Below are 24,069 nucleotides of genomic sequence, written 5' to 3'. Positions count from 1 at the left end.
TAATATTTTAAAAAATGAAAGGGATACTGGGGAAGGTGAGCATCTTTGCTGACTGATTGGTGTCTGACTGCTGTGCTGTGAAGAGGAGGAGAGTGCTGGAACAAGCACCAGTCTCTCTACAGATATATTTTGACAGGTAGCAGCTCTACAAAATGAAATAGAGATTGATATGAAAGAAAGATTAATAATGATGGAATTGAATAGAAATCAGCTTAATTCAATACTGATGTTCAAGATTAAAAATAACTTAGCAAATTTAATCTCTAAAAATAACCATCATTAAACTGCCCTTGATGGAGATTCAAACCTAGTTCTCCTATACAGAAGAGGAAGAGGAGAAAGAAAAAGGGAAGAAGAAGAAGAAAAGTTTTACTCTACAGTTTTGATTTCTGAATTTCTTGACTCAAATCTAATCCAGAGAGTAGTCTCCACCCATAAAACAGACAACAAAAAAGAGTGTATATGCTAAGTTCCAAATGAATTATACAAACAAAAATCCTCTTTAGTCATGTGGATATAGAGGGAAACAAGGACGAAGTACAAATGGTGACTTTCCTGGTGGTCCAGTAGTTAAGAACCCTTCTGCCAATGCATGGAACACAGGTTCAGTTCCTGGTACTGGAAGATCCCACATGGTGGGGGCAACTAAGTTTGTGCACCACAAGTACTGAAGCCCACACACTCTAGAGCCCATGCTCTGAAATAAGAGAAGCCACCACAATGCGAAGCTTGAGCACTGCAGCCAGAGAGTAGCTCCTGCTCACCACAACTCAAGAAACTGCAAAAGAAATATAATTGTGGATGAAACACAATAAAGCCACTAAAAGCTAAGCTTTGGAAGAATACTTAAAAACATGGGAAATTGTCAAAATTTAATTTTAGACTTTTAAGATGCAAAACACAATATATATATATATATATATATATATATATATATATATATATATATATATATATATATATATGGGCTTCCCTGATGATTCAGACAGTAAAGAATTCACCTTCAGTGCAGGAGACCTGGGTTTGATCACTGGGTCATGAAGATCCCCTGGAGAAGGGAATGGCAACCTATACCAATATTCTTGCCTGGAGAATTTCATGGACAGAGGAGCCTGGAGGACTACAATATATGGCGTCACAAGGAGTTGGACACGACTGAGTGACTAACACTTTCACTTTCACACATACATATATATATATGGAGAGAGAGAGTCAACTATAGGATTCCCCAGGTGGTACAGAGGTAAAGAACCTGCTTCCCAATGCAGGAGAGGTAGGAGACTCATTCAATCCCAGGGTCAGGAAGGTCCCTTGGAGCAGGGCATGGCAACCCACTCCAGTGTTCTTACCTGGAGAATTTCATGGACAGAGGAGACTGGCAGGCTACAATCCACGGGGTAGCAAAGAGTGAGATAGGACTGAAGCAGTACAGCACACAGTCAACTATAAATACTCAACTTTGAAAAATGAAATTTACATATGTGTAGAAAAAGTTCCAGAACATTTATAGTGATTAATAAGTGATGAGATTATAAGGATGCTATTTTTCCCTTTAGGCTTCCTGTATTTTATAAATATTCTAAATTGAACATTTATCACTTATAATAAGAAAATGTATTACTTTAATAAAGAAAAATAAAAAGCATCTTGTTTAAAAGTCATTTACATACACAAAAGATAGTGGTTTAGAAAGAGAAAGAACAATCCCAAGGGACACATTTCATTTTAATTTCCTTAAGTTGGAGGGCAGACCATAGCTGAGATTCAGGTCTAAGACTTAGTAACAGAGGTATTGGAGCTCCAGAGAAGGGTGAATTCTCAAGCTTAGCAAGGCTACTCTGCCAAGTCAGGAACCTGGATGGGAACACTTAATGGCCAAGAAGAGAAGGATGAAACATTAAAAAAAAAAAAAAAGTCAAAAAAGAGACAGTCAAATATGATAGAAAAAATTCAGGAGAGTGTTGAGGCAAGAATTCAAAGGAAGAGTTTCAAGGAGTGATCAGTCGTACTGATCTGTCAGGACGACTGCTGAAAATGTTCCTTGGCTTTATTAAAATGGACAGCAGTAATAAGATTAAATAATAGCTCTTTGAGGGGAGTGTTAGGGATATAAAACACAAAGGCATGTCTGAAGGACTGAGAGGAAGGTGAGGAAAAAGAGACAATGAATGCAAAGGGTCTTTTTCTTAAATTGTGCCTTTTCTTAGACAATATGACCCTGGTATATTGCTGGCTATAAAGTAACTGCCTGAAACCACTATAGAAACTCCCCAAAGCTGCAAAGTCCAAATTACAAAGTCAAGTTATACATGGGCATCCTTTTATAAATCAAATTCAAGTTATTCAAATTGAAAGGTCAATCCACTATTTAGTCAGATTGAGAAGTTCCAATTACTTCACTACAATTGTTCTTTCCCATGGCCGGTCAACAGAAGCCCAGATTAGTAGTGTTTGGCATGGAATTCTTCACCCTCGCTTCAGACAGCCACATGCATATCCATCTTGATTCCCTGTGGCAGCTGGAAAGAGATTCGGGGCAATGGAAAGCTTGTTTCTGCTTTCCTTTTCAGTGGTAGCGTGTGTTAAAAAGCTGGCAAACCACATCGAGAGAAGACATAGATAACATCATGCTTCACAAGTGGAGACAGGCGATGAGGAAGGAGAACAGGATGAGCGCAGATGCAGACACATGACTAGCAACAGGCCTAAAGGGGGTCCCCTCTGATAACATCCATTCTAAACCATGTAATCAATACTTCTGTATCAGGCACCCTTCCAGATACTTGGAGTAGAGAAAAATAGCAAGAGATTCAAAGCCTCTGTTCTTCTAGGAACTGTAGGGATATAGACATTAAACACTAACAAATTAGGGAAATGCATCAGAGACAGAGCTGGCAGAGCTTTTAGTAGATTGGGTATAAAGAGGGAAAGGTTTTTGCCTGAAGCAACTGGGTGACTTTTCAGGATGTGTTGTAAGCTTTCTCACGAGAGGAATGGGGATGGAGGGAAATGGGCAGGGATGGGGGCATGATGGTCAGATGTTTGGTAGGAGTATTGCAAGAGGGACAGTTATCTCAGGAAACTGGACAACAAGTTGGTTAGGGAAAACTGGATTGCCACGCAAAGCTGACATCTCATTTGTCCTGGTGATCATACTTCACAGTGGAACCAATCTGCCCTGTGATTTTCCCTGTTGATCTTCCCTGTTCACCCTCAGCTGCTCAGGGATGTCAGCCTGGCTGTGATCATAGCTAACAAGTTCTTTTCCAACCTACAAATCTGGCTAGTTTTCCTTGGTCTAGGAGTGAACACCCGACCCAAGCTAAGCAAAAAGAACCTTTTTCATTTTTGGACTTGAGAGAAATCTGAACTCTCTCATTGCAGCTGTTAGATTTCATAACCATGGGTGGCTTTTTTGTGGCATATTCCCCAAAAGCAAGGCCATGCTAAGAAAATGAAATAATATCCTGGGAGACACTGTATTATTAATGGATAACACTTACAGAAAGGCAGCACTATGTGCCCACCACAGTTCCAAGCATTTGCCGCATGTTGGCTCTCTTAATGTTTAAAGCAAACCTATGAAGTGGGAACTCTATGATCATTTTCATTTTATTTATGGGGAAACTGAAGGACAGAGAAGTTGGATTTCTTACTGACATAAGGCATGTAGGACATGGAACTAAGACTGGAATGTAAGTCTGCTAGTGTTAGTATCCATGCTTTTAACCACTGCACTGTACTGCCTCATGTAACAGAGGGAAAATCCTACTGAGGTGGAATTGATCCGAGTTTCTGCTCCCAGGTGCAATCCTACCCTTGACCTTGTTTGGCTGTTTGCTTAGGGCTCAGAATATACACCCAATAAAGGTCTAGATTTAGGCAACAGGGTAGGAAACAAATGACTATTGTTTTGGTCTTTAGCAAGATCCTATGGAAGAGAAAAGCCCAAGCTGGACCTTCTGATTGTTCATGCCAGACTTCATTTCAAGTCAGTCAGCCCAAGCCTTGCTGAATAGGAATAATGTATACATTCTAAGAGTAGATGCATTGGTGCAGAAAACTTAGAGATCAGGGTATTATTTAAAAAGAGAGAAATGAACAAGATTAAGTCCCTTCAATCCCGTTCAGACACCTCCACTCTCATACCTTCTTGCCTATATGAGTGATAACTCCCTAAATAAAGCATAGGCACTTGGAATGCCTCCTAAGAGCATTCTCCTGAGCTTGTAAGCCAGCCCTCTCTGCCCAGCCCAGTTTCTCACCCAAGTCTTGAGATTCGAGCTTCAATAATTACTAGGGAGAACAAGAGAGAAGCAGTATTAGGGCAAGACCCTGAGACAATGAAATAGCAGTTATGAAACCCTTACGAAAGAAAACAAAAAGTAATGAACATGTGATTAGGGGGTTAGGAGAGTTCTTTTGCTAGAAACGCTCCAAGCGTAGAGACATGCAATTATTGAATCTAGTTTCAAACTGTTCTCTCACACCTACTGATACCTAAATTACTCACACCTCATGGCGTCTGGTAACTATAAAAGTTTTCATCAAAGAAGCTGTTTCACTGACTTCCTCGAGGGAAGCTTTGAAGGACAGTGAATCAATCGTGTCTAAGGGATGTGAATCAGGGGCTGCCAGAGTGACCAGACAAGAACTCACCTTCCTACTCTGCAAGTTAATAAACAGTGCCCTTGGTGTTTTCTGATCTAATATTTGCCTTAGTATCTATCTCTAGCAGAAGCTTACTATCAAGCCAAATATCATCCATATTAACAGGAGCAGAAGCTTCACCATCATCAGCAGCGTTACTCCAAGCCCACATTACACAGTTTCACTTTACCTTGATTGAGCTGAACCCCCTATTAGTGGCTCAGTATGTCCAACTCTGTGCGACCCCACACAGGCTCCTCTGTCCATGGAATTCTCTAGGCAAGAATACTGGAGTGGGGTGCCATGCCCTCCTCCAGGGGATCTTCCCAATCCAGGTATCGAAATCAGGTCTCCTGCATTGCACGTGACTCTTTACCATCTGAGCCACCAGGGAAGCCCCAAAGAGCCTGTTGCCTCCCCACCAGGGAACTGCAGTCTCCCAAGTGACAGGCAGGGATACTCACCACGATAGTAACAAGGATGGCAAGTCTCATCTGAATCTCATCTCTCATCATTCATAATGACCTCACATTGTCATCTTTTTGTCTTCTATTTGTCTTTGTCATGTCTTTGTCATCACTTATCTCTCAGCTTTTAAACAGTATTTTGTATTATTACTTGTGCTTTTCCATCTCTTTGACCCTTGGAGACCCAGTGCTATATTGGTATCACCTGCATCTAGCAATGCCTGGCATTAATTGATACTCCAGAAATTCTTATGAACTAATTATGAGCTGATCTTTCTCTTAGTTCATTTACTTTTTTTAATAGTCCCTTCATTGCCTTTTCAACTATTGCTTCTCTTTAAACTGCTTCTCCCCAATAGAGCATCCTTGTTGTTGACACCCTCCTGAATCATTCTCTCATATTCCTTGCTGTCCTTCACTTTCACATATTTGACAACCATTCACCTCTCTGGTTTCCCCATGTTGATGTGTGATTACGTGATTATTTTTAATTACTCTCAGCACACAAATTATCTAGTTTTCCCAGGAGCAGAGTCAACTAGTTGGTATTCTTTTGGGCATTATAAGACACTGAGGAAAACAGAAAACTCACCATGGACACCTTGGGCAAGGTAAGTGCTAGTTTTGAAATAGGTCTATATCATCTTTATTAAAAAGTGCAAAATCACTGCAGATGGTGACTGCAGCCATGAAATTAAAAGAAGCTTGTTCCTTGGAATAAAAGTTATGATCAACCGAGACAGCATATTAAACAGTAGTTCAGTCCAGTTCAGTCGCTCAGTCGTGTCCGACTCTTTGCGACCCCATGAACCGCAGTATACTAGGCCTCCAAGTCCATTACCAACACCTGAAGTCCACCCAAACCCATGTCCATCGAGTCAGTGATGCCATCCAACCATCTCATCCTCTGTCGTCCCCTTCTCCTCCTGCCCTCAATCTTTCTCAGCATCAGTGTCTTTTCAAATGAGTCAGCTTTTCCCATCAGGTGGCCAATGTATTGGAGTTTCAGCTTCAACATCAGTCCTTCCAATGAACACTCAGGACTGATCTCCTTTAGGATGGACTGGTTGGATCTCCTTGCCATCCAAGGGACTCTCAAGAGCCTTCTCCAACACCACAGTTCAAAAGCATCAATTCTTCTGTACTCAGCTTTCTTTATAGTCCAACTCTCATATCCATACATGACCACTGGAAAAACCATAGTTTGACTAGATGGACCTTTGTTGACAAAGTAATGTCTCTGCTCTTTAATATGCTGTCTAGGTTGGTCATAACTTTCCTTCCAAGGAGTAAGTGTCTTTTAATTTCATGGCTGCAATCTGCAGTTATTTTGGAGCCCCCCAAAATAAAGTCAGCTACTGTTTCCATTGTTTCCCCATCTATTTGCCATGAAGTGATGGGACTAGATGCCATGATCTTAGTTTTCTGAATGTTGAGCTTTAAGCCAACTTTTTCACTCTCCTCTTTTACTTTCATCAAGAGGTTCTTTAGTTCTTCACTTTCTGCCTTAAGGGTGGTGTCCTCTTCATATCTGAGGTTACTGATATTTCTCCCCACAATCTTGATTCCAGCTTGTGCTTCATCCAACCCAGCAGTTCTTATGATGTACTGTGTATATAAGTTAAATTAGCAGTAAAGATATTACTTTTCCAACAAAGGTCCATCTAGTCAAAGTTATGGTTTTTCCAGTAGTCATGAATGGATGTGAGAGTTGGACTATAAAGAAAGCTGAGTACAGAAGAATTGATGCTTTTGAACTGTGGTGTTGGAGAAGACTCTTGAGAGTCCCTTGGACTGCAAGGAGATCCAACCAGTCCATCTTAAAGGAAATCAGTCCTGAATGTTCATTGGAAGGGGTGATGCTGAAGCTGAATATCCAATAGTTTGGCCACCTGATGCAAAGAACTGACTCTCTCATCAAAATACTCTGATGCAGGAAAAATTCAAGGTGGGAGGAAAAGGGGACAGCAGAGGATGAAATGGTTGGATGTCATCACCGACCCAATGGACATGAGTTTGAGCAAGAAACTGGTGGATGACATAGGGTGTACAGAGCAGATTTCAAAAGGCCTAGTTTTGAAATTTCCAGGTCTGAACATGCACCATGAGAGTCAGTGAGTCATTTTAAGTCTTCGAGTCTCTCTTTCCACATCTTTAAATCACCGTTGGTGATGGACAGAGAGGCCTGGCGTGCTGCAATCCATGGGGTTGCAGAGAGTAGGACATGACTGAGCGACTGAACTGAACTGAATTGAAAAAGTACACATTGAAGCTAAATTAAGACACTTTCTCCAAGCAGGTTATCAAAGATTTCTGTGGATAATACTCAATGTTTTCTCACCTGTGGAAACTCATGCACCACTGTTAGGAAAGTAAACTGATAGAAACTTACTGGGTGATAATTTGACAATGTTGTACCAAATGCCTTAGAAATGTGTCTATCATTTAACAAATAAATTTATTCCAAGGAAATAAGTATGCAGCTTTTATTTATTTATTTAATCAGTTTCCTAGTATTAGACATTATGTTCCTTCCAGTGTCATACTCTTAAAAACAATGCTTCATTTTGTCCACATCCTCAACAGCATTTATTATTTGTAGATTTCTTATTATGGCCATTCTGACTGGTATGAGGTGGGGTGGGAGATGGAGGGAAGCTCAAGAGGGAGGGGACATATGTATACTTGTGGCTGATTCATGTTGATGTTTGACAGAAACCAGCACAATGTTGTAAAGCAATTATTTTCTAATAAAACTTTTTTAAAAATGCTTCAGTTAATCTGTTAATAAAATCCTTTTTTTAAAAATTTTTAATTTTTTCCCAATCCTGAACCCCCCTCCCACCTCCCACCCCATATCATCTCTCTGGATCATCCCCGTGCACCAGCCCCAAGCATCGTGTATCCTGTATCGAACATAGCCTGGTGATTCGTTTCTTACATGATAGTATACATGTTTCAGTGCCATTCTCCCAAATCATCCCACCCTCTCCCTCTCCCTCAGAGTCCAAAAGTCCATTCTAGACATCTGTGTCTCTTTTGCTGTCTCACATACAGGGTTATCCTTACCATCTTTCTAAATTCCATATATATGTGTTAGTATACTGTATTGGTGTTTTTCTTTTTGGCTTATTTCACTCTGTATAACTGGCTCCAGTTTCATCCATCTCATTAGAACTGATTCAAATGTATTCTTTTTAATGGCTGAGTAATACTCCATTGTGTATATGTACCACAGCTTTCTTATCCATTCATCTGCTGATGGACATCTAGGTTGCTTCCATGTCCTGGCTATTATAAACAGTGCTGCAATGAACATTGGGGTGCACGTGTCTCTTTCAATTCTGGTTTCCTCAGTGTGTATGCCCAGCAGTGGGATTGCTGGGTCATAAGGCAGTTCTATTTGTAATTTTTTAAGGAATCTCCACACTGTTCTCCATAGTGGCTGTACTAGTTTGCATTCCCACCAACAGTGTAAGAGGGTTCCCTTTCATAAAATCTTAAAAATGCTCATAGCTGGGTACTGGACTTGAAGTTTTCCCTCCTTTACACTTATCTGAGTTTTCCAAGTTTTTGCCTTGAGTGTGTTTCACTTCTGAAGTAGGAGAAGTTTTCCATAAAGTACATAATTTTACTTGTTTTTTTTTAACTCCTTTTGTGGCATTTTCCTTTTTCTTAGTGTTATAAGACATGTTTTGTCTCCTCAATTGATTTCTAAGTTTCTTGAAGACATAATTTACTCAGTTCATAATGTCTTATAGTTACTAGTGCAGTAAACTTGCAAATGAAACACCAATAAAATTATGAAGGGCTCTAGTACCACCAGATGTTTAAAAATATAAAAGTTATTCACTGAGGTGTCAGTGCAAGAATAGACAGTCAGATAAATTTGTTTCCAAAAAGAAACTTGTAAATTGAAGAACTTATATAGTAAAGGTGCTAATTTAAGTATAAACGAAAGAAAAATTCATCAAGAGTTCATGCTGAGCCAATTCATTTAGATTCTATAAATTTATATTATACAAAATAATTTGAGGTAGATTTAAGAGTTAAATATTAAAAGTCAAACTATAAAAATCCAGGAAGAGGGTAATAAATGTTTATTTGGTCTCTATATAGAGAGAAAGTGAAGGACAGGGAAGCCTGGTGTGCTGCTGTTCATAGGGTCGCAAAGAGCCGGACACGACTGAGTGACTGAAGGACAACATTGGACAGAATTCTCAAAGCACAGAAATGGACTAAATAATAAAGGAAAACATTTTTATGAATCAAAATTTTAAAATGTGTATATTATGCATGTATATATGAACATATAGGTTCATAAAAAATAAAGGTCGAAAATCAAGAAGGAAAAATCACATATGACAAGTTAGTAGACTACCAGTCAATCCTTTTATGTGTAAATAGATCAAATGATTAATAAAAAAAATACCAAGATGCAAGTGGATACTTATGCAAAATATAGGACCAAACATTCCACAAGAAAGAAAATATGTATGACTAACACAAACATAAAAAATTTCCACATTCTTAATATTAAAAAATACTAATAAAAAGAAATAGTTAGCTTTTTCTGACAGTCACTTTGTTTTTAATGACTACAGTAAATGCTAATGAGAGTGGGAAACATGATGACAGATACTGTTTTACAGTTCTAGGAGGTATGCCAAATCATTCAAACTTTCTGTAGAGTTATTTAGAAATCAGTTTCACTCTAACCATGTCTCTATTCTTTCCCAAGTAATTCTTACTTAAGGAAACCAGGCAAGTCAAATTTATATACAATATACATAATAATATTCAAAACAATGGAAACAATTGTTTTGATTAAAGTAGTTGCTGATTAAAGATATTTGGACATATTCAAATGATGAAATATAAAACAGCTATTTAAAATTATAAAGCATTTTGAAATCATGAGAAAACATTTTAGAACAAGCAAACAGTAAATGTTCAATATACGGTGGCTTTCACTGGAGAAAAAAACAAAAACCCTAAAATGCGAAACTGCTTATTTGACATGATCTCTACTGTATAAAAATTATTTTAAGAGACTCAAAAGAAATATGCTAAAGTTTTACCAGCTTATGTCTGAAATTGCAATGATCTCTTTTCTTTTTTTGTGTGATTTTCTTATTGCCACAAATTATAGCAAATAAGTGTCATTTGCATGATCAAAAGTTAAGTGTTATCGCTAAATGATGTCATCTTATTGTCCTTGGGTCAACAATCACATGCCTGGCAGCCATTGCCTGGAAAACAAACTCTTCTCTTTCACTTGAGAAAGTGCAGGTTGAGCCACCAAAGGCTGGGGAAGTTCGTATTAAGGTAAATTTAAATCTTTGAACTTGTACTTGTGAAGGCAAGTGTAGGGAAATCTTATTTCATGTATCAAGTTGTTCCCAGTGTTCCAGCACTCCCACTACTGATACTGAAACAGCTAGTCCCTATCCCTGCCTGTATGCTTTCTGGCTGAATTCCAGGCAGAGCAGTAATACAGTGGCTATGGTACCGGAAACGTTTCATTTCTATGATCAGTACCAGTGGATTGAGTCTATCCACAGACAAGAAAACTTGGGCTATTAACGGAGAAGTTTTAAAACTTTCAATGCCAATTAAATTTTGCAACAGTTAAACACATTTTACATTATTAACTTAATGTTTTCAATATGCTGGTTTAAAATCGATTTTCCCAGAGGACTGGGAAAACAATCCACAAAACTGGGCTTAAAATTTTTGGTTTCTCAACGGTCGTGCTGTGGATACGTGGTCAAAATTCCTTCACTGGATAAAATAGACTCTCATATTGCAAAACTAGTTGATGACACAGGGTGTACAGAGTAGATTTCAAAAAGCCTAGTTTATTTCCGTATCTGATCATCCACCATGAGAGTGGGTGAGTCATTTTAAGTCTTTGAGTCTCCCTTTCCACATCTTTAAATTAAGGGTAATTAGACGTGCCCTGTTGGAGAAGGCAATGGCACCCCACTCCAGTACTCTTGCCTGGAAAATCCCATGGATGAAGGAGCCTGGTAGGCTGCAGTCCATGGGGTCACGAAGAGTCGGAGCGACTTCACTTTCACTTTTCACTTTCTTGCATTGGAGAAGGAAATGGCAACCCACTCGAGTGTTCTTGCCTGGAGAATCCCAGGGACGGGGGAGCGGGGGAGCCTGGTGGGCTGCCATCTATGGCGTCGCACAGAGTCAGACTCGACTGAAGCAACTTAGCAGCAGCAGCACCACCAGCAGCAGACGTGCCCTGTGTTTCTCTGAATATTATTATAGGGATCAAATGAGGCCATTCATGTAAAAAAATTATTCATAATAAATCTCAGACAAAAGAAAATTTCCAAACTAATTTATCCCTGGCCACTTAATTCCTACCCAGATGACATCTACAGGGATCTGGGGTTCTTAAGATCATGCTAAAAAAGGAGTAATCCCACTGAAGTGTCCCTTCACCCCAGGCCCTGAAGGAGCTGGAATTGTGAAGAGTATCGGTGACAGAGTGAGCTCAGTGAAACCAGGTGGAAATGGACCACAAAAATCTCTGCACAAACAGCCCACCACCAAAATGCATTAGCATATTTACAGGAGAAATAAGTTGGTTTGCCTCTAAATTGTTTTACCTAATCACATATCATGGTAGTAAATATATCCAGTGATTCCAAGGGTCACACAGTTTCTCTGCTGTCAGTGCTAGCAATCCAGAGAGGCAGTGGCTGAGCCAAGTGACTAGTCACAGCGGAACAAGAGTTGAGATAGGACCAGTGTACTTCTAAACAGATTAAAATCTCCTTAGGAACAGGGGCTGCTTCTTTTCTTTCCAAACAGATAATAAAACCATATTATAAACATTAAACTTTCTAAGTGACTAGATTTTAATTGTTACTGAAACTAAAAGAAATTATAATTACATGACACAATAGAAGTGTTAGCTAATATGAAAATGGCAGTCATATTGCAATGTAAATATATCAAATCAATATAAACTTACAATTTTGTTTATCAAATATATGTCAGTAAAAACTTTTTTCTAATGAATTATTTGTCAGCAGAAAGGGAAATTTTATAATCTGGCAAGTTCATTTATTCTGACATAGCTGCAGAAGAATTCACTGTTTCCTTTTTTATTGAAATACAGCTGACACACACACAATAGTATGCTACAGGAATTCCCTAGCAGTCCAGTGGCTAGGACTCCATGCTGTCCTGCCAACAGCCTGGGTTCAAAGCCTGACTGGGGAACTAAGATCTTACAAGCTGCATAGTGTGGCCTATAAAAATACATCTATGTGTGTGTGTGTGTATCAGTTCAGTTCAGTCGCTCAGTTGTGTCCAACTCTTTGGGACCCCATGGATTGCAGCACCCCAGGCTTCCCTGTCAATCACCAAATCCCAGAGCTTGCTCAAACTCATGTCCATTGAATTGGTGATGCCATCCAACCATAACATTCTCTGTCATCCCCTTCTCCTCCTGCCTTCAAACTTTCCAGCATCAGGGTCTTTTCCAATGAGTCACTGTTTTGCATCATGTGGCCAAAGTATTGGGAGTTTTGGTTTCAACATCAGTCTTCCAATGAATATTCAGGACTGATTTCCTTTCGGATTGACTCGTTTGATCTCCCAGCAGTCCAGGAATTCTCAAGAGTCTTCTCCAACACCACAGTTCAAAAGCATCAATTATACAGCGCTCAGCTTTCTTTATACTCCAACTCTCACATCCATATGTGACTACTGGAAAAAATGTAGCTTTGACTAAATGGACCTTTGTTGGCAAAGTAATGTCTCTGCTTTTTAGTATGTTGAATAGTTTGATCGTAGCTTTTCATCCAAGGAGCAAGCGACTTTTAATTTCATGGCTCTAGTCACCATCTGCATTGATCTTGGAGGCCAAGAAAATAAAGTCTCTCACTGTTTTCATCGTTTCTACATCTCTTTGCCATGGAGTGATGGGACCAGATGTCATAATCTGGTTCACATAATGAATAATAATGTAAGAAATGCTGAGACAAGAGAAAAGTTTAGAAAGAATAGTAAAGATTGGTGAAAGGTAGCTGGAAAGAACATAAAAGAAGGACCAGAAATTTAGACAAGAATTGTGTTAGGACAGAAACCTAAGTCAAACTGCAAAATGGGTACTCAGTGGCTCAGGCAGCTAAATAATACATGTCATCTGGTTTTAGAAACAGAAGTATCTAGAGCAAGCTTTCTCAATCTTGCCAGTCAGTCTGTAATAGGTATTTACTGGTTGCCTGCTGTTTCTCAAGTACTTTCTGTGTTGATGGAAACAATGATGAGTAAAAATGTTTTAAATAAGACAGTGTCTCTCCATCTCTGGTGGAGACCTGCCTTTACTTAAAAACTCATTTATCTTGTTTTTTAATTTACCATTTTATCTTTCTGCCGCCATACTTTCATTTAAAATTTTCAATCTGTTCTTTTTGTTTAAGTTTACTCTTTTCAAGGAAGTATTTTAAACAATTAAATATTACATCATTGGTTTTTGGAAAATTATGCATAATTATTGCTTAAAAACATTACATAATAGTATAGTTATGAAGGTAAGAATTAGCTGAAACTTCACAATGGCAGCATAGACACTATTAACTTTTGCGTAAACATCCTTTCAGAACACTTTCTTTTCTATTCTTTTCCATTCCATTCCATTATCTGTCTGTGGAATCTGTCTACACATTATTTATAAAAAAGGTATATAGCCTTATGCAAATGAGATTATACTTAAATCAGTATTTCTCAAAATGTAGTTTGGCAAGATCACCAGCATCAAACCACCCAGAGTTACTGGGATCTGCCTCTGAGCTAATGAATACAACCCCCCTGTCTGGGGTTTTAGACAGTTTGACTTCCCATTTTTACCTTATTTTCCATTTTTGATTAAGTAATGTAAATGTATAACAAAAAATGAAATATAAGGACCTATAATGAGAAAGCAATTTTTTGTTCCCAACTTCATTTAACAGAGGTATACACACTTAAAATTTCCTGTTTTTAGATCTTTTGGTAGTTACTCCATAGAATGAAGTCATATGCCTGTGCTTTATTTATCAATTTTAAACGAAATATATTAATACATTGCATAAGTAACAGCCAAGTCTTTCTTTTTCTTCCTTAAAACTTATTATTATTTGTAGTTCTATTGGCTACATTTATAATTTTAAATTGAAATGATGGAAGTAAGATAATTAGTATTTAGTTCTCTCATATTAAAATTCATATTCTAAGATAGGATATAATATTTTTCAAGAAAAAGCAATAATAGAAATGAAAAATGAAAAGACATGATAGAAAAGACTGGGGAAGTAATAGTAGATCAGGTACAAGAAGAAGGGACCAAAAGGGTCAGGAGTGGTTTCTGCCTTGCTGCTCGTTTCCTTGCTTTGGGCACTTAGCACAATCCTGTCTTGAGATATGGAAGTGTGAAATCCTACCAACAAGGACAGTACAGTTTAGATTTATTACTTCTATCACACTAAGGTAAGGTAAGGTAAGGTAAGATAAGGTGAAGTCGCTCAGTCATGTCCGACTCTTTGCGATCCCATGGACTGTAGCCTACCAGGCTCCTCCGTCCATGGGATTCTCCAGGCAAGAATACTGGAGTGGGTTGCCATTTCCTTCTCCAGGGGATCTTCCTGACCCAGGGATCGAACCCAGGTCTCCCGCATTGGAGGCAGACACTTTAACCTCTGAGCCACCAGGGAAGCCACTACTTGAGTGCAATCTCAAAAATGACAAAATGATCTTGGTTCATTTCCAAAGCAAACCAAAAATTACAAAATGATCTTGGTTCATTTCCAAAGCACAGTAATCCAAGTCTGTGCCCCAACCACTAATGCCGAAGAAGCTGAAAAGTTCTATGAAGACCTACAAAACTCTCTAGAACTCATACCAAAAAAAAAAAAAAAAAATGTCCTTTTCATCATAGAAGACTGGAATGAAAAAGTAGAAAGTCAAGACATACCTGGAGTAACAGGCAAGTTTGGCCTTGGAGTACAAAACGAAGCAGAGCAAAGGTAACAGAGTTTTGCCAAGAGAACACTGGTCATAGCAAAGCAGTCTCTTCCAACAATACAAGAGACAACTCTACACATGGACATCCCAGATGGTCAATACTGAAATCAGATTGATTATATTGTTTGCAGCCAAAGATGGAGAAGCTCTATACAGTCAGCAAAAACAAGACCAGGAGCTGACTGTGGCTCAGATGAACCTCTTATTGCAAAATTCAGACTTGAATTGAAAAAAGCAGGGAAAACTCCTAGACCATTCAGGTATGACCTAAATCAAATCCCTTATGATTATACAGTAAAATTGACAAATAGATTGAAGGGATTAGTTCTGATAGAGTGCCAGAAGAACTATGGAAGGAGGTTCAAAACTTGGTACAGGAGGTGGTGACTAAAACCATACCCAAGAGAAATAAAGACAAAATGGTTGTCTGAGGAGGCCTTACAAATAGCAGAGAAGAAAAGAGAAGTGAAAGGCAAAGGAGAAAAGGAAAGTTATACCCATCTGAATGCAGAGTTCCAAAGAATAGCAAGGAGAGTTAAGAAAGACTTCCTCAGTGATCAATGCAAAGAAATAGAGGAAAACAATAGAATGGAAAAGACTAGAGATCTCTTCAAGAAAATTAGAGATACCAAGGGAACATTTCATGCAAAGATGGGCACAATAAAGGACAGAAATGGAATGGACCTAATAGAAGCAGAAGATCTTAGGAAGAGGTGGCAGGAATACAAGAACTATACAAAAAAGTCTTAATAATCAGGATAACCACGATAGTGTGGTCACTCATCTAGAGTCACATTTCCTGGAGTGTGAAATTCAGTGAGACTTAGGAAGGATCCCTACAAACAAGGCTAGTGGAGGTGATGGAATTCAAGCTGAACTATTCCAAATCCTAAAAGATGATGCTGTGAAAGTGCTGCACTCAATATGCCAGCAAATTTGAAAAACTCAGCAGTGGCCACAGGACTGGAAAAGGTCAGTTTTCATTCCAGTCCCAAAGATGGGCAATGCCAAAGAATGTTCAAACTACCACACAATTGCACTCATTGCACATGCTAGGAAGATAATGCTCAAAATCCTTCAAACTAGGCTTCAACAGTATATGAACTGAGAACTTCCAGATGTACAAGATGGATTTAGGAAAGGCAGAAGAACCAAAGATCAGATTACCAATATCTGCTGGATCATAAAAGAAGCAAGGGAATTCCAGAAAAACATCTACTTCTGTTTCATTGACTACTCTAAAGCCTTTGACTGTGTGGATCACAACATATAACTTGTGAATTATGTTTCATGGAAAGAAAGAAAGAAGGAAGGAAGGAAAAGAAAGAAAGAAAAAGCACACAGTTGTGTCTGACTCTTTACAGTCCCATGGACTGTAGCCTGCCAGGTTCCTCTGTCCATGGAATTTTCCAGGTAAGGATACTGGCATGGATTCCCATTTACTTCTCCAGGAGATCTTCTTGACCCAGGTTTTGAAGCTGGGTCTCCTGCACTGCAGGCATCTGAGCTAGTCTTAGATAATTAAGATAGTTGAAATCATAGGATCAGGGACTTAGACACAGAAAGGAATGGTCTAAAAAAATATTATAAATTATTTGTTTATCATTAGCAGTCCACAGTCAAATCTGACCAAATTTTATTCTCTAGAGGTTTTAATAATATTACAAAAAGTGTTGAGAAAAATGAGATCACAGGGGAGAGAATTACATCTCTATTCACTGACCACAGGCATTTAATAGGCATGCCACACTTTAAAGAAAAATTCTCTAGGCCTGAACAGAGAGTTTCTATCCCTAGAGTTGTTAATAGTAATGCCTTTTACTCTAGGTTTATTTTTTAATCTGTTTAAAGCTGCTTGAGTCAGCTTTCAATAATATTAGATCCTTGAAGAGTAGGATCTTGCTTTCTATCAAAGCAAGAGTGTATTAACTAGCAGCAAGGGAAATTATTTAGTCATGGAATTAATAGTGAAATTTTATTTTATGAAAATTCCCAATTGATTCCCCAAATTGACTTTACCACATTAATAGAATAGTCTCACAACTGACTTGCACAGCTGAGAAGTGAAGATTTTTTTCCCATGGCTTTCCTTGTCAGCTTTAATTTTAACATTGGAAACTTCAGGAGAGATAATTAGAAAATTAATTAACATTGGAAGTAAAAAGCACGTTTTAACAAACTGAAGCTATTTGGGGAATTAAGAAGATGGGACCAGAACAAAACCACTCTACATATGTGTTTTATTTTTTTCAGTAAGACAGAAGACATTTGTTTATACTGTCATATAGCCTTTCACTTATTAACCTATTCGTTTTCTATTTCTTTTCTTTTTTGTTTTTCCTCATTTTTAGTCAGGCAGGCTCACTACCTTAGTGTCATTTCAAACTCCTCCCTTTCTGCTGCTTTTCATGTAATTTCATTTGTTTCCAGGATGCTTGTTCTATTTTTTCAATGATTTCTGCTTCCATCCTCTTGTCTCCACTCCTGTATATGTACTCTGTTTAATTATTTCTCCCTCAGACTACTATAATAGATTAACAATGTGTCTTGTGTTATTGGCCACTTCTCATTCCGATCATCTTTCTCTTTGTTGCCAGTTTAATTTTCTCAAGACATACATTCACTTATATCCTTCCACCATGAGCCTTCTAAGCTCTGCTTCCAACAACATTCTGACACAAAAAGGGAGAAGTCCTTCAAGTGATTCCCATTGAATGCATTTGTTTATTCAGTCTGTTTTTTCGCTTACTGTTTAAAAAGATGCAATATCCAGTATATCCCCAATGGTATCCATAAAGACTAATGCAATGAACTGAACCGTCATATATCTGTTAGTTGGATTAAGAAATGAACTGAGGTTATGACAAATCCAGACAATGTTTTTAAAAGCAGAGACATCACTTTGCCGACAAAGGTTCGTACAGTCAAAGCTGTGATCTTTCCAGTAGTCATGGATGGACGGGGGAGTTGGACCATAAAGAAGACTGAGGGCTGGAGAATTGATGCTTTCAAACTGTGGTACTGGAGAAGACTCCGAGAGTCCCTTCAGCTTCAAGGAGATCAAACCAGTCAATCCTAAAGGAAACCAACCCTGAATATTCTTTGGAACTTCTGATGCTGAAGCTGAAGTGCCTATATTTTGGCCACCTGATGTGAAGAGCCAACTCATTGGAAAAGACCCTGGTGCTGGGAAAAATTGAAGGCAAAAGGAGAAGAGGGCAGCAGAGGATGAGATGGTTAGATAATATCACCGACTAAATGGACATGAGTTTGAGCAAACTCTGGCAGACAGTGAAGGACAGGGAAGTCTGGCGTGCTGCAGTCCATGGGGTTGCAAAAAGTCAGACACAACTTATTGACTGAACAACAGGAACAACATACCTTGTTTCACTGCACTTTGCTTTACTGAGCTTTGCAGATACCGCATTTTTCACAAATTGAAGGTTTGTGGCAATCTTGTAGCTAAGCTAGATTATCAGTGACACTTTTCCAACATTTGCTTACTTTATATCTCTGTCACATTTTGGTAATTCTTGCAATATGCCAAAGTTTTTCATTATTATTATAATTGTTATGATAATCTGTGATCAACGATCTTTGATGTTATTACTGCAAAATATTAAGACTTGCTGAAGGCTCAGGTGTTGATTTCCATATATGCTATTATATACTTAATAGATTAAAATATAATGTAAATATAACTTTTATATGTACTGGGAAACCAAAAAATTTCTGCGATTTACTTTATTAGTATTCTCAGGAACCAGACCTACACTATCTCTAAAGTATGCTTATAAATTATGTTTTCTCAGTAAATCATTAATCAGCAAGTGTTCCAAACATGTTTGCATAAAAAATTTACATTGCGTTTTCTTGTAATGAAAAGAAAATGTCTATCTTTGGTTAGTTTTCTTTCTTACTCCTAATCCTGTATGTGTGTATTTTTGTTTTCTCTCTTTTTCTTGATTTTGCTTTGCTCAAGGTCACTGAGGGTGGTACAGGCCCTGGTGAAACTGCTTTTCAGACAATCTAGAAAGAGCAAACTGGCTTGAAATCTTTACATGAAATCTCTGTGGATATTCAATACAGTTAGGCCTGAGGCTCTGGTCTGGTATTTGTGTGAGCGCCTTTTCCTTATCTCAACCTAGATCTTGCCAGTTTCTTCTATGTGATTATGTAGGCTAATTGTATACCATGCAGGTAGGGAGGAGTATGTGTGGCATTCCTATGATCCACTTGAGTCTCTCCCAATATTCCATTGTCCAGCTATAACTGTGAAAAGACACATGCAGCAACCATAGCTCAGGAATGCTATGATTCCTCAAGCCATTATGAACCTGCTTGAAAGCATGCCTGCTTTCTTCAGAAAGCCTCATGATGTCAGTAATAAGCCTTTTCATATCCTCTTGGCCTCAGTGATGACATGTGACGTGATCAGTGACATCTTTGACATCATCAGTGCACATCTGGACAGATTTTAAGCGAGAGATCCACATTCCTAAAAACAGATTGTTCACTAGGACTTTTAAGACTTGTCAGAAATACTTTGCTCCTGATGCTGCCTATGGCTCTGTCACCAACAAAGATCCTGGTTCTCAGGTTTAGGGAAAAATACCTATGGCACATTAAGCCAGGGGTTAGCACTGTAGAGCCAGCATTGCTGTCGAGGAGGCCCTAAACCCTGGCAATGCTGATATGAGACTCTCTGGAAGAAGAAACTAGATATAAATAGAGTAGAGAGGATTTCCTCCAAGTGTGGCTGGTAATTACCCTAAAAATACAACTATTTGACCCAGATGTAAATACAAAACTACTAAAACTTTATAAAATAGAAAAACAAACAAAAGAAGTTTTTGTGTTTCTATAATATAGGTTCTAAATTAATATCTGCTGAGATACAACAATTGACAAACTTTCATGAACTTAATATTAGGGCTCAGGGTATAGTTATAATTGGGGATCCTACTACATTTAAACCAAGAGATTTGACTAAATTTAAGTAAATGGCTCTCTAAACTCTTAAGGGAGTGACTAAATATAGAACAGAGGAAAATTAGGTATTCCTTATCTTAATGCCTTATCTATTGCCTTGATTAAATTTCCTATGGTCATATAGCATTCTTGTCCCAAAATATCTCCTAGTGGTTATGCATACTCTGGCCCAACAAGTAATAAAATAAATCTCTAGCACTTAAAATTGGCTTTCAAAAACAACCCCTCACCCCAGTTAAAATAGTTGATACAGCACAATATAAATTAAAATAGGATTTTAAGGATTGAAACCCATTATTCAAGACCTAATTAAAGAAGGGATGGTTATCTCCACTCTCTCTCCATTTAACAGCCCTATTTGGCCTGTTCTTAAATCTGGGAAGAATGATTGGCTCCTTATGGTGGGCCACCACAGCTTTAATGTTGTGGGCATACTGTTAAGGACCCTGAAAATGAAGGTATTAGTCACTCAGTCTTGTCTAACTCTTTGGAACCCCGTGGACTGTAGCCTGCCAGGCTCCTCTTTCCATGGAATTCTCCAGGCAAGAATACTAGAATGGGGTCCCTGACCCAGGGATCAGACCTGGGTTTCCTGCACTGCAGGCAGGTTCCTTACCATCTGAGCCATTAGAGAATCCCCATTGAGGACCCTATACCAATATTATTGAAATGAATTATTATTTTCTGCAAAGAGTTTTTATAGTTACAGCTCTTACATTTAGGTCCTTGAGACATTTTTATTCAAAATGGATCATATGGGGTGAGATAGGGATACAATTTTATTTTTTTGCATGTGAGTATTATCATGTCAGCATTATTTGTTGAAAACAAATTCTTTGCCAACTGAGGGTCCTAGCACCCTTATCAAATATCAATTCATCACAAATGTATGAATCATAGATAATAAACTAGGGCTATTAATTGTAGGGCTCAATTCTTCTGCTTCCTTTCACTCCAAATACTCTTTCATTGCCTAATGTTCTGTCTTAACACCATTGTCATATACAGATGTGAAAGATATATACATTATATCTATATAATACATGTATATGTATATACTGTACACATTTATATTTTATACACGAATATCATACATGCATTTTTTTTTCAGTTCTTTTTTCAGATGGGAGGGTAAATCTCATCTCAGTTACTGATTTTTGACCAGAAGTGAAAGTCTGGGATTAATTCATACTTTTTCCAAATGATTATTTTTTTAATATATGGAAAAAAATGAAATAAGATCTGTCCTCTTAGTAATTGTTGAAGTGTGTCACACATTGTTGTTAACTGTAGGCACAATATTGTACAGACTTCTAGACCCTTTTCTTCTTTTGTAACTGAAACTTTATACACATTGAGCACCAACTCCCTGTTTCCCCTTCCCATAGTCCCTGGCAACAGCTATTCCATTTTTTTCTTCTTGAGTCTGACTACCTTAGATGCCTCATAAAAGGGGAATCATGCAGTTGTCTGTGACGGACTTATTTCAACTTAGAATAATGTCCTTCAGGTTTACCCAAGTTATCACACATGACAATATTTCCTTCCTTTATGAGGTTTCTTAGTATTCCGTTGAATGCATATGCCGGATTTCTTTATTTCAAACATTCTAGTGTAACAATGGGGAGGGGATTAGTGTTTTCTGCCCTTACATTTTATATGACTGATTTTGTTGTTGTTTACCTGCTAAGTCATATCTGGCTGTTCTGCAAACCCATGGACTGTAGCCTACCAGGATCCTCTGTCTATGGACCAGAATACTGGAGTGGGTTGTCATTTCCTAATGCAGGAGATCTTCCTGATCCAGAGATCGAACCTGCATATCCGTATTGGCAGGCAGATTCTTTACCACTGAGCCACCAGGGAAGCCCCATATGACGGATTACTGATGGTAAAAAGAAAAATGCTGCACTTAAGTAAAAATTCAGATCTTGTATAGTAGAGGGGAAAATGTAATAAAGGAGAAATAAAATTTTTGCATTAAAAAACCCATTGGTTGTTAAGGAGTATGTTCCTAATTTCCTTAGATTTGTGATTTTTCCAGCTTTCCTTGTGTTATTGATTTCTAGTTTCATACTGTTTTGATTACAAAAGATACTATATATGATTTCAGAAATCTTTTAAAATTTGTTAATATTTGTTTTGTGACCTAGAATATGATATCTCCTGGAGAACTTCACTTGACTTGAGAGAAGTGTATATTCTGCTGTTGTTTGATGGAAAATTCTGTGTTTGTCTACTTGATCTAAGTTGTTGTTCAAGACCATTATTTCCATATTGATTTTCTATATGGTTGGTCTATCCATGGTTCATTGTTGCCTATTTCTGCTGAGCTCTGTTAAAATTTGCTTAATATATTTAGCATCCTCTGATGTTAGGATCATATATATTTACAATTGTTATATCCTCTTGCAAGACATGTTCGCTTGGTATCTCTAATTTTCTTGAAGAGATCTCTAGTCTTTCTCCTTCTGTTCTTTTCCTCTATTTCTTTGCATTGATCTCTGAAGAAGGCTTTCTTATCTCTTCTTGCTATTCTTTGGAACTCTGCATTCAGATACTTATATCTTTCCTTTTCTCCTTTGCTTTTCGCTTCTCTTCTTTTCACAGCTATTTGAAAGGCCTCCCCAGACAGCCATTTTGCTTTTGCATTTCTTTTCCATGGGGATGGTCTTGCTCTCTGTCTCCTGTACAGTGTCATGAACCTCATTCCATAGTTCATCAGGCACTCTATCTATCAGATCTAGGCCCTTAAATCTATTTCTCACTTCCACTGTATAATCATAAGGGATTTGATTTAGGCCATATCTGAATGGTCTAGAGGTTTTCCTTACTTTCTTCAATTTAAGTCTGAATTTGGCAATACGGAGCTCATGATCTGAGCCACAGTCAGGTCCCGATCTTGTTTTTGCTGACTGTATAGAGTTTCTCCATCTGTGGCTGCAAAGAATATAATCAGTCTGATTCTGGTGTTGACCATCTGGTGATGTCCATGTGTAGAGTCTTCTCTTGTGTTGTTGGAAGAGGGTATTTTCTATGACCAGTGCATTCTCTTGGCAAAACTCTATTAGCCTTTGCCCTGCTTCATTCCGCATTCCAAGGCCAAATCTGCCTGTTACTCCAGGTGATTCTTGACTTCCTACTTTTGCATTCCAGTCCCCTATAATGAAAAGGACATCTTTTGGGGGTGTTAGTTCTAAAAGGTCTTATAGGTCTTCCTAGAACTGTCAGCTTCAGCTTCTTCAATGTTACTGGTTGGGGCATAGACTTGGATTACCGTGATATTGAATGGTTTGCCTTGGAAATGAACAGAGATCATTCTGTTGTTTTTGAGATTGCATCCAAGTACTGCATTTCGGACTCTTTTGTTGACCATGATGGCTACTCCATTTCTTCTAAGGGATTCCTGCCCGCAGTAGTAGATATGATGTTCATCTGAGTTAAATTCACCCATTCCAGTCCATTTTAGTTCACTGATTCCTAGAATGTCAACGTTCACTCTTGCCATCTGTTTGACCACTTCCAATTTGCCTTGATTCATGGACCTGACATTCCAGGTTCCTATGCAATATTGCTCTTTACAGCATCGGACCTTGCTTCTATTACCAGTGACATCCACAGCTGGGTATTGTTTTTGCTTTGGCTCCATCCCTTCATTCTTTCTGGAGTTATTTCTCCACTGATCTCCAGTAGCATATTGGGCACCTATCGACTGGGGAGTTCCTCTTTCAGTATCCTATCATACTGTTCACGGGGTTCTCAATGCAAGAATACTGAAGTGGTTTGCCATTCCCTTCTCCAGTGGACCACATTCTGTCAGACCTCTCCACCATGACCTGCCTGTCTTGGGTTGCCCCACGGGCATGGCTTAGTTTCATTGAGTTAGACAAGGCTGTGGTCCTAGTGTGGTTACATTGATTAGTTTTCT

This window comes from Capra hircus, chromosome 6 (genome assembly GCF_001704415.2).
Source record: "Capra hircus breed San Clemente chromosome 6, ASM170441v1, whole genome shotgun sequence".
NCBI classification, from domain to species: Eukaryota; Metazoa; Chordata; class Mammalia; order Artiodactyla; family Bovidae; genus Capra; species Capra hircus.
Note: the sequence above shows the minus strand (reverse complement) of the source record.